A 10,318-nucleotide genomic window follows, 5' to 3' on the forward strand; every position below is an offset into this window, starting at 1 on the left:
GGCCTTGGCCCCTTGGCACCAAAACGGGCATAGTCGCCCTACACACTCTTGAGAAGTGGTGCGGCAACCCGCACCGTCCACAGGTCTTTCCAGCTGCAGGGCATTCTGATTGGTGGGGCAGGTCATACCCGCATTTTTGGCAAATTTCGCCTGCCCTCCCGGCTCTGTCTCAGGGGCTGCCACCAAACCTCCAGGTACCTCTTCCTCCTCGCCACATCACGCAGACCTCTTCAGTCTTGATAGGACGCGACCCGGCCTCCATTCTTGCGGCTCTCGCTTCCGACACCTTGTGGCACCTTCCTAGCTCAAGGATGCGCTGGAGCGTTATCCCGGGTTCCCTCAGCACCTGGCGCCTCAGCTTGCCTGATGAGCACGCCTGGATAAGCATGGTCCTAATCATATCCTCTGCGTCACCCCAGGCACAGGCGAGCGACAGACGCCTCAGGCGCCCATAGAAAGTGTCCAAGGTCTTGTCATCTTTTTGTTTGGCAGAGAGCATCACGAACCGCTCATAGTCCGCGTTGGCAAGGGGCAGAAAGTACGCTTGTATGGCGGCCTTTGCTTGATCATAAGTTCCATTCCCTTGTGGCAGAGATTCAAAAGTCTCCTGGACAGAGGGCCCTGCCGAGTATAGCATCGTAGCCAGCCTGGTGTCGTCATCAACCACCTGGGCAGCCCTGAAGTACATGTCCAGGCGGTCCACCCACCTTCTGCATCTGGGCCCCAAGCTGGATGGCGGGCCCGACACATCAAATTCGGGGATGGGCTGCAGAGCAGCATGTGCACGTACCTGGGCCATGACAGGTGCGGCTTGTTGAATGCCAGGTGGTGCAGCCGGTTGTATTGGGGGTTGAAGAGCCGGAACCGCTGCCTGACCACCTGCTGGTTGCTGCATTGGAAGCTGTCTGCCCTGCGGGGCCGCTGGGGCACGAGGAAGTAGTTGCGCCTCTGCACCGTGTGCGCCGTCCTGGTCCTCGGTGTCACTCATGAGTTTGAGCGCACAGGCACTCCCAGAATGTTGACCAGGAGCCGCAACTCAAACACCCAGTCCAAAATGACATTCAGCATGGACCACCCCTGGATACAGTCATTTGCAGCACACCTCTGTGATGATGAAGAGGATGAAGGCTGGTGAGGCCACCAGGATGACGATGAAGGGGATGAAAAAAAAACACCCTGCCTTTAGTTGTTCCAAAAATTGTGCCAGGGACAAATAGGCTATGCAGGCCCAGCCAAGATGGGCCTTCTCCTTGCTTCCACTCGACGTAGAAAACCCAAAATTGAGTCTATGCACTATTCAGGCATAACCTCGTGTATATGTAGCCATCAGCTACCAGGATTTCCAAATATTGGGCCTGGGGTCGCTTCAGGCCTCAAACCGGAGCCTCCCGAAGTCCCATAGCCTGTTGCACAAAATGGCCGCCAGCCGCGTGGACATCGCACTACCCGCGGCGTGAAACGAAGTCTGTATTCCGACCTCGTTTCGGTGAAAAATTGTTTCGATGATCACCGCCGGGCCCGGGCATCGTATCCCCCACTCGTCGCCACTGTTGGAGGTGACTGGCGCCCCCCGCGCGCATTGCCGCAAGCCCCGGCACCAAGGACTGAGACACACACGTCTGTCTTGGTTCGGGCTTCCCGGTCGCTCTGACACAGCCGGGAAACGCCCCGTTTATTTGTACTGCGCGCGACGGCATGCAACGTCACGCCGTCGCATGCGCGCCCGTCATCGGGCAGCGCCACACGAGGGAGACACGAAAAAGTAGCAATATTTCCACATTAAAAATCGCGACCCTCCTGTTAGCCGCAAGATGCGGTTATAAAATAAAGAGAGGAGCCAGCGGGTATGGTGCGTGTGTTTTATTTGAACTCCACACGATAACTAACTCCTGCCTCCAACTTCCGCCATGACGGAAGGCCACTTCCTGCGTGACGTCCCTACAATGTGGGTCTGCCTTAAAGGGGCAGCCCAAGGGAACACCTCCCGCCTAAATCGGGAGGGTTGGCATGTATGCTTTTAAGATGGGGGATGGGGATTCAATTGGGTAATTCCCGTTTTTTGGTGAAGTGGGGTTAGGCTTCGAATGGGAAGGTACAGTGAAAAAGGATGCAGGGTGAGCCTAACTACCTCTCTCTAAGTCCGCCATATCAGCCACCCGTATTCTACAGTTTGTGTTGTCTGCTCAATCAGTCGCAAGACATGTGTCAAGCAAAGCACATTTTTAAGATATAATAAAACAAAATGTATTAATACATCAGTAGTACATCATAATACAACTAAAAAACATATTTGCCTTATTCGTGTGCACTTTCCGCAAGGCACACTTAACAAGGTAACAAACATTTGTCTACAATTCAACAAACCCTATGTAGGGCTAGGTGGTGGGGTTAGTACGTGCCAAATATTAATTATGTACAGAAATTGACTTTTGAGTGGATCAACCTTGTTATGGACCCTGAGACCTTCCCCCCTGACACCTTGCACTACCATCGTGTGACCACCAGATCTGCCTCCAGATACCTCCATGAACACTGGTACTGGTACACTGGTACCGAGACCACGGGGCCTCGTCCCTTGACCGCCCCATTCCCACGAAAGGAGGAGCCAACGTATCTTCCATCATCATCGTGTGTCCACCACACACACCAGAAGCTACCCCCTTGGCTAGTGGCAACAGGGTGAGACTGTGGGGCAGTGCCCTTTGATCACCCTGTAGCCCTGAAAAGAGTAGCCAGCATACCAGGCAAGACCACAGTGTGCCCACCAGATCCACCACGAGCTACACCCCCCCGGGTAGTGGCAAGAGGACGAGACAGCGGGGCCGAGCCTGCTGATCGCCCTTTTGCACCAAAAGGAGGACCCAGCACACCCTACAATATCACATCGTGCACACCAGACCTACCACGCGCTACCACCCCGGGTAGTGGTAAGAGGACGAGACTGCGGGGCAATGCCCTTTGATCGCCCTCTCACCCTGAAAGAAGGAAGCCAGCACACCACGTCCTGGCCCAAAATACGTGCAAGAAATCAGGAGGACCTTGATTGACACCGCCCTGGTTTAGTTACACCGAGTAGCGAACTACACCCTCCCCACACCAAGACTCAAAGCGTCTGCAGACAGGTTACGTGGTTCTGCATAACCCCGCGCAGAGCCACTGGGACCCCCGTACCCCACCCCAAAGAAGCAGATGGCCGCAAGCAGCAGATTAAGGATTTGGAAAAAGGGGAAGATAGAGAATGAGATCCACACAGAGACTCCACTTACCAAACAGGGGTCCCAACACCTAATACTTCAGGCACTAAGCAAAAAAGCAACTCCTAGAGTAATATCCCTGTCAAAAAGTACCCTGACAGCTGAAGATACAGAAAAGATGGCTGGCATAGCAGACCAACCCAGAAGTGAAACCCTCATCCATGAAACCAAAAAGAGACCACAAGTTCATATCATACTGACCAATCAACAAAACGATAGCCAAGCAACCGGAGACCGCTCGAACGCACGGGACTGAAAGAGCTGCAGTCCACAAGCCCATGCCCATCACCGTCAGAAGCTCTTGGCTTAAGAGAAAACCTCAATCAATCACTGCCCCCAGCATCCATTACGCAGATATGTGGGCGTCACATGTCCTGGACGATGGATAATGAATCAGAAGCAGAGGACCTAGTTGCCCGCCGACCTTTAGAACAGCTAAAGTGTAATGAGACGACACTGATCGAAGTAGATGAGACTCCAACGGGCACTCTGCCTCATACACCTAAGGGTCATCAAGAAAGTAAAGCTAGATACCTACCTTCACCGAGAACAACAACGGAAGGTGACCAGCTCAAAACATCCTATCCCACAACAAAGCCAGCAGCCCGATGGCTCACCACCGGATCGGAGAAGAGCATCATCCAGGATGAGGATCATCACACAGACCAGGGCAAAGACAAGCAGGAACAAGAACTAGAGGACCTGAAGAGAGTCCTTGACGATGAGACAGACCCTGCTCAACTCCAACTACCAGGCCCAACCAAACCAACACACCTCACCCAGACTTCAACAGAGACAGTGGATTTGACGATCAAAAGAAAAGAAAAAGCTAGAAAATCAAGAGGCCTATGGATGCAATTACAAGAAAAGACTCGCCTCAAAGAGACTGAGAAACTACGGGATGGTGTCACCCACCCCATCAGGACCGCCCGACTCTCCTTGGATCCACTAGAACTGAACCTAATCATGGGCCCACATGAGAATACGAAGTGACCACAACGGATATCCAACAGAGACAGGAACCTGAGGCACTGCTACACCTCGACACCAGACCACTCAAAACCAGAGCAACACTTCTCGCTTACCGTCAAGGAAGAGAGATGCGAAAAGATACGGTCACCGGATGACCAATACAGGGTCCAGAACGAGGAAATACCTACAAACTCTGCCCTGAGCCAACAGATGCCCAGAGAACTAATGGACACATATACACCGACTGACTGGCCCGGAGGCCATATATGTACACGATTACCAACAACAATGCAAGAACTACAAAATCTCTTGATTGCAACAACAACGCAATCCATGATTCCATACCTCAAACTGCATGAAGCAAATGTCGAGGCAATAAAAGACCAGGCGACCCTGCTAGCCCTAATGCACACAAAACATATTCATATTGGGAACTTTATGACACAACTACAGAAACGACTGGAATACGAGGCTGAGACAAGCAGGACCTGGAAAGCTAGACTTGCAGACATTGTCATTGCAGACCGCGCAGAGAGAGTACATGCAACCACTGCCCTGATGGCACTAATGAAAGAGATGTCTAAAATAACAACCAAATTTACAGACTCCGCACCTAGTACCACCACTGCCGTCCAACCGACGAAGAAAGAACCTCAAGAGACACAAACAGAAAACAACCAAGTTCCTATAGAGATCTCGTCCAATATAGGAGGGACGCAACTCCCTCAGGACCAACTACGGAACCAGAAACAACCAGAGAATGAAATACAGACATTTAAAATCTTCTCAAAACAATCAAGCATGAACCCGATACAAAAGCCTAAACCCACTGGGAAAAAGACAATAAAGCGGAACAATGGATCCTGAGCATTCCTAAGGAACCTCACGCTGCCACATACAACCACAACTGGGATGTCAACAAACCCCATAACCCAACCATTAGAATCTTAACCCAAAAAACAAGCAAATCCACACAACAGTTGCAAAGCTTCAAGGGACATCCAGATGACACAAAACAATGAGGATGTCATTACACAAAAAGATCTACTAGAGCTGTCAACATACGAACCAGAATCCGACTCCAAAACTGCAGCGTGTGGACACAAGCATAATGAAGATGAAATTATCATACTGGACCAATATCCAGCTACCCCCTCAGCAGTAGAACATCTGATAAATCTGACCTGTGAGGAGATCTCGGATGAAGAGCTGGAACTGTCCAAAAATCTATCGACCCACTGCCCAGGCAAACAAAGAGATCATGAAGGAAATCCAACAGCAAATTCACAACACAGGGAACAACACACAACCCTAAACAATGACGACAATGCAAGGCTCGAAGAGAGAAACTTTGCATACCCCCTGTTGCAAATGCCAACCTTCATAGATCCTTTAAAGAAGCAAGAAACGTTTTGGATAACATTGAAACAAATACAATCATCAAAATGTCCAGTGATACTAAACAGAACAAACATCCTACGTTTACTAGGAGTATTCCAGGAGCTAAAGCATATAAGATCTGGAGATATCAACCTGGTTAGATTCCTAGATGATGACATGCTCAACATAGCAGAAATCGAATTGAAGGCAAAGTGCACATTGCTAGAGATACTAGACATCGCAAACCAATTTGAGCATATAGGCTTTAGCTGTACGACACAAATAGAACCACTGGCTAACATGATCATCAATTCCGAAAAAAGACCACCAAAGGAAGCAGAGAGTCTTTTACAGGGAATCAACAGAGAGGAGCATGTACACGGAATACACAGACTCTGATACATCCTATATAACATCAACAGTGAGATCTAACGGAAACCAGAATATGATCCTCAGACCGGGAATAAATAACTCCAAAGAGATGACCCCAAGACCAAACACATCAACTCAAGAAAGATAACAACCAACAGAGGCAAACCAGGATGAGATGAAATTGGTCTCATGGAACACTAGCGGGTTTGAACATCTTCTTGAGCAGACACACAAAACACTATCCAATGGCCACATCATATGCCTACAGGAAACGTGGATGGCACAACCGCCAGCAAGCAAAGGATATATAGTCATCCACAATCCAGCAGTAATCCACCAAAAAGGAAGACCGTCAGCAGGGCAACTGATGCTCATAAATATTGACTCACCATGGACACTGCTGGAACATAAAAACATAAACCCTGGATACAGTATGGTTTACTGCAAAAAGAAACACTACATGGGCTCCACAAGGAGAATATACGTGACCACTCAACTCTTCTCATCGGCAATCTCTACTGGAACCCTATGGCCATCAATGAAACAACATTAATTGATAAACCTATGACCGAACTTGACCGCTTAATCACCAAATACACCTCCATCGAAATAGTGATATGTGGTGACCTGAACCTCCATTTAATGGACCAACAAGGGGAAGCCATAAACACCACCCTTTTACTGACCAAAGAAAAACTGTGGAGCAAAGAAATGGAGATGAGATCCCTGATGAATACAGGACCATACCATAAACAAAAAGATAACAAAATGATCCCAACATGGAAACAACGATCAGCTGAGTCTATCCTGGACTATATCGTCACCTCATCAGGGATCCACCAGGCCCAAAAAAGGATGGAAATATTACATACCACCTATAGCGACCATAGCATATTAACCCTGACATGGTTGATGCACGTCTCACGAAGACAGAAAAAATATCTTCCACCAGTGTTACTTAACATGCAACAAACACAGCTAAGAATAAATCCAACTCAGACGGAAGATATAATAGGAACCTTTCTGGCGACAGAGAAACCGCTGATCGAAAATCTTAATCCCATATCTGATCTGATCCCATATCAGAGAACAATGAAGCCAAGTGTGACTGACAAACACATGCATAAACATCACTACGATCCCTTAATCAGAGAAAAAAAAGCATTAAGGAAAAAATGTAAGCTCCTACAGGAATCCAACACCATAATCTCCAAGCAAACAATACAAAAAGAAAAAAACATATATCGAAACTGGCTAAGGACACACGAAAGCGCATTACTTCAGGCGGATGCAGAATATATCCTTGACGCCGTTAAGAATCGGAACACCAGAGACCTATAGGCACTCTTAAATTCAGCATACTCGGCACAACACCATCTGGTACAAAATGTGCTTGAAAGGCACTGGATAGAGTACTTCTCTAAAGTCTACGGAAAGAGGGACACGACACTGCCTGACAAAACTTTAAATATCATTAAGTGGTCCATAGCTTGCACCAAGGAGGACATAATCCAAATAATCTCCAAGCTAAACACATCACGGGGCACCTGGGCCTGATGGGCTATCAAATGAAGTAACCACTGGGCAACACTGATGATTGAACTTATAATCATAATAAATGAGCACAACGCGTCGTAATACCATCAACCTGGAGGTCCGCCACGCTCATACCAATATATAAACAAGGGCCAAAAGAAAATCCAGCTAATTTTAGACCAATAGCCCTCCTAGACCCTTTGGGGAAAATCTTTGCCACAATTCTGCTGCAACATCTAACGACATGGGCAACGGAGGAAAATCGATTTGCAAAGAGGCAAACAGGATTCACGCGGCAAGTAGGCACAGAAATAAATCTCTTCCTACTTAACCTAGTACAACAAGAAGCCATGATGACAAAAACAACAGTCTGGATGGCGTTCGTAGACCTTCACCTAGCGTTTGACACCATAAACCGGCAACTCCTATGGAACATGGTTGAAAAATGGAACTGTCCAGACTACATTCTGCAGCCGATCAAACTGCTGTACTCTGACACAACCATAAGAGTAAGATTGACCACTGAAGGAATACACACAATCGAGATAGAACCTCAAATGGTCTAAAACAAGGATGCCCCCCAGCCACGACCTTATTTAACCTGTTCACAGCAGAAATAGAGCAAGAAGTGAGTGACCCCAAAACTAATCCACCCAAAGTAAATTCCACACCATTGCCAATAATGATGTATGCCAACGATATAGTACTACTGGACAAAACTCTAAGTGGCGTACAACACAGCATGGACCAACTCACAACATACAAGGCCAACAACGAGCTTAAAATAAACATTAAAAAAACTAAAATAATGCCATTAGGAAGCTCAAACCCAAAGACAGGAGCCCAATTATAAGAATCAACAATCAACGACTAAAGGTGGAGAATCCTTTAAATACCTGGGAATTACAATAAATCAAACAAAAGAAGAAACACCATGGGCCGAGATGCTCCAAAAGAAAGCCCTTGCGCTTGTAAGACAAGGAGCTACACTACACAAAAAGTATGGGAAATTCTCGTTTGTGCCAATAACCAACTCCTACAAAACCAAAGTCATCCCAACACTAGTATACGGAGCAGAATCCTTGGTAAAACTGGACCCAGCAATCTGGGCTAAATTGGAAGCAACATTCTGGAGGAAACTACTCCATGAGTTTTCTAATACCCTGCATACGTTTTGAGCTGGCGTTACAATCCATAAACTCGATAGTTTGCTGGAAAAAATTATGCCTATATCGAAAGATAAAGATTGAAGATAAAATCCTTGCAGTAGAAATAATGAGAACAAGCCTGTATTGAACCTCAGCCACCACCCTAATCAAATGGATGGAAGAACAGAAGCAATATCTGCACCAAGAAGATATCTCAGCGGAGATGTTGCTACAGCGGCCACAAAATGCAAAGAAAAAACTGAGATGGAACGCCTGGTGCAAAACACTTGTAGAAAAAATACCTACAAAGAAAATCGAAATGGTCCACTTGACACAAGGGCAATAACACAACTACCAACGTACTTGAAATGAGGTTGCGTCTGAACGTACTGCCCACCAGAGCAAGACTGGCGACAATCAAAAAGCAGAACAAAGGAATGACCCATTGCAGATTCTGTGATAAGAAAGGAACCTTAGAAACAATATACCACATCATCATGGTATGTCCAGTACTACAGCGACAAAGAACATTATGTAGAACCTACTTTTCCACTTGTAAAGAAGCCCACTCTCCAGAAGAACGTTGGGCACAAATACTGCTAGGACATGATAACAAACTAACATTCATCATAATCTCATTCTGGGAAAAAATAATGAAAGAAGCACCAGAGAGAGGCAGTGCAGACGATCCGTAACCTGAGAACCACGAAAGACAACTAAGACTCGAAACAGATCAGATTACTATCAAAAGAAAGATGTATGAAATTAAAAGTTTATATATAAACTATATCATTTTAAATAAAAAAATAAAAGTTATGGTTTTGTCAATGCTTTTCATGAGACAATTTTTCAAAAAGAAGCAGGTGATAAAGACTCTTTTTTGACCAAATTTCTTTTGTGTCCAACAGATATGTGTCATGGCCCCAGCTACCAGCTACTGAAGGGAGCTCCTGCATGCACGTGCCTCACAACAGCTTCAGCTTCCAACAATGGAACTGCTGTCTCTGTCTCTCATTGGTGTTATGTTAAAGTTATTTATATAGCGCACTGTCACCAACGGAATTGGTCCCCAGGCACTCTGGTGGATCTGCAAACAAGAAGGAGGGCGGGTGGGTTAGTCGGGTGGAGAAGGAGTAGGAGAGTAGGAGAAGTGGTGTGCTGTTGGCGGCTTCAGTTCGGTATACACGTGCGCTGAGCTTTGGTGCAAGTATGGGACCGGGCGAGACCTTGTGTACTGTTGGTGCTGTTTATGTGTTGTTTGTATGTTGTTGATGCAGTTTTGTAAAGTGCTTGCGGATTGCTGGGTGAGAGATGGTTGTGAGTTTTGGGTGGGTTGGGTATGCAGAGAGTTTAAAGTAGAGTTAGTGGGTTCTGTATCCTTGTTCTAATTTGAGTTATATTCCTGTGGGTGGGGTTGTTACTAATTTCTTATTGACTGTCTGACTGTAGTTTGTGATGGTGCGGTGCAGTCCCGGCTGTATTCTAATGAGCATTGTATAATGTGATTAGGTATGTCTAATTTCTATCCCTCTTTTGTGGGAGCTGTGGATGGGATTTCCCTATTCCCTTGTTATCTATTGTGACTTTGGTCTGCTGGCGCTAGGTATGGTTCAAGGCCAGGGTGCTATTGACGAGTCGGCCCAGTACTCAGCCTAT

The sequence above is a fragment of the Ambystoma mexicanum genome, chromosome 1q, assembly GCF_040938575.1.
Source record: "Ambystoma mexicanum isolate Mex_15411 chromosome 1q, UKY_AmexF1_1, whole genome shotgun sequence".
Taxonomy (NCBI): Eukaryota; Metazoa; Chordata; class Amphibia; order Caudata; family Ambystomatidae; genus Ambystoma; species Ambystoma mexicanum.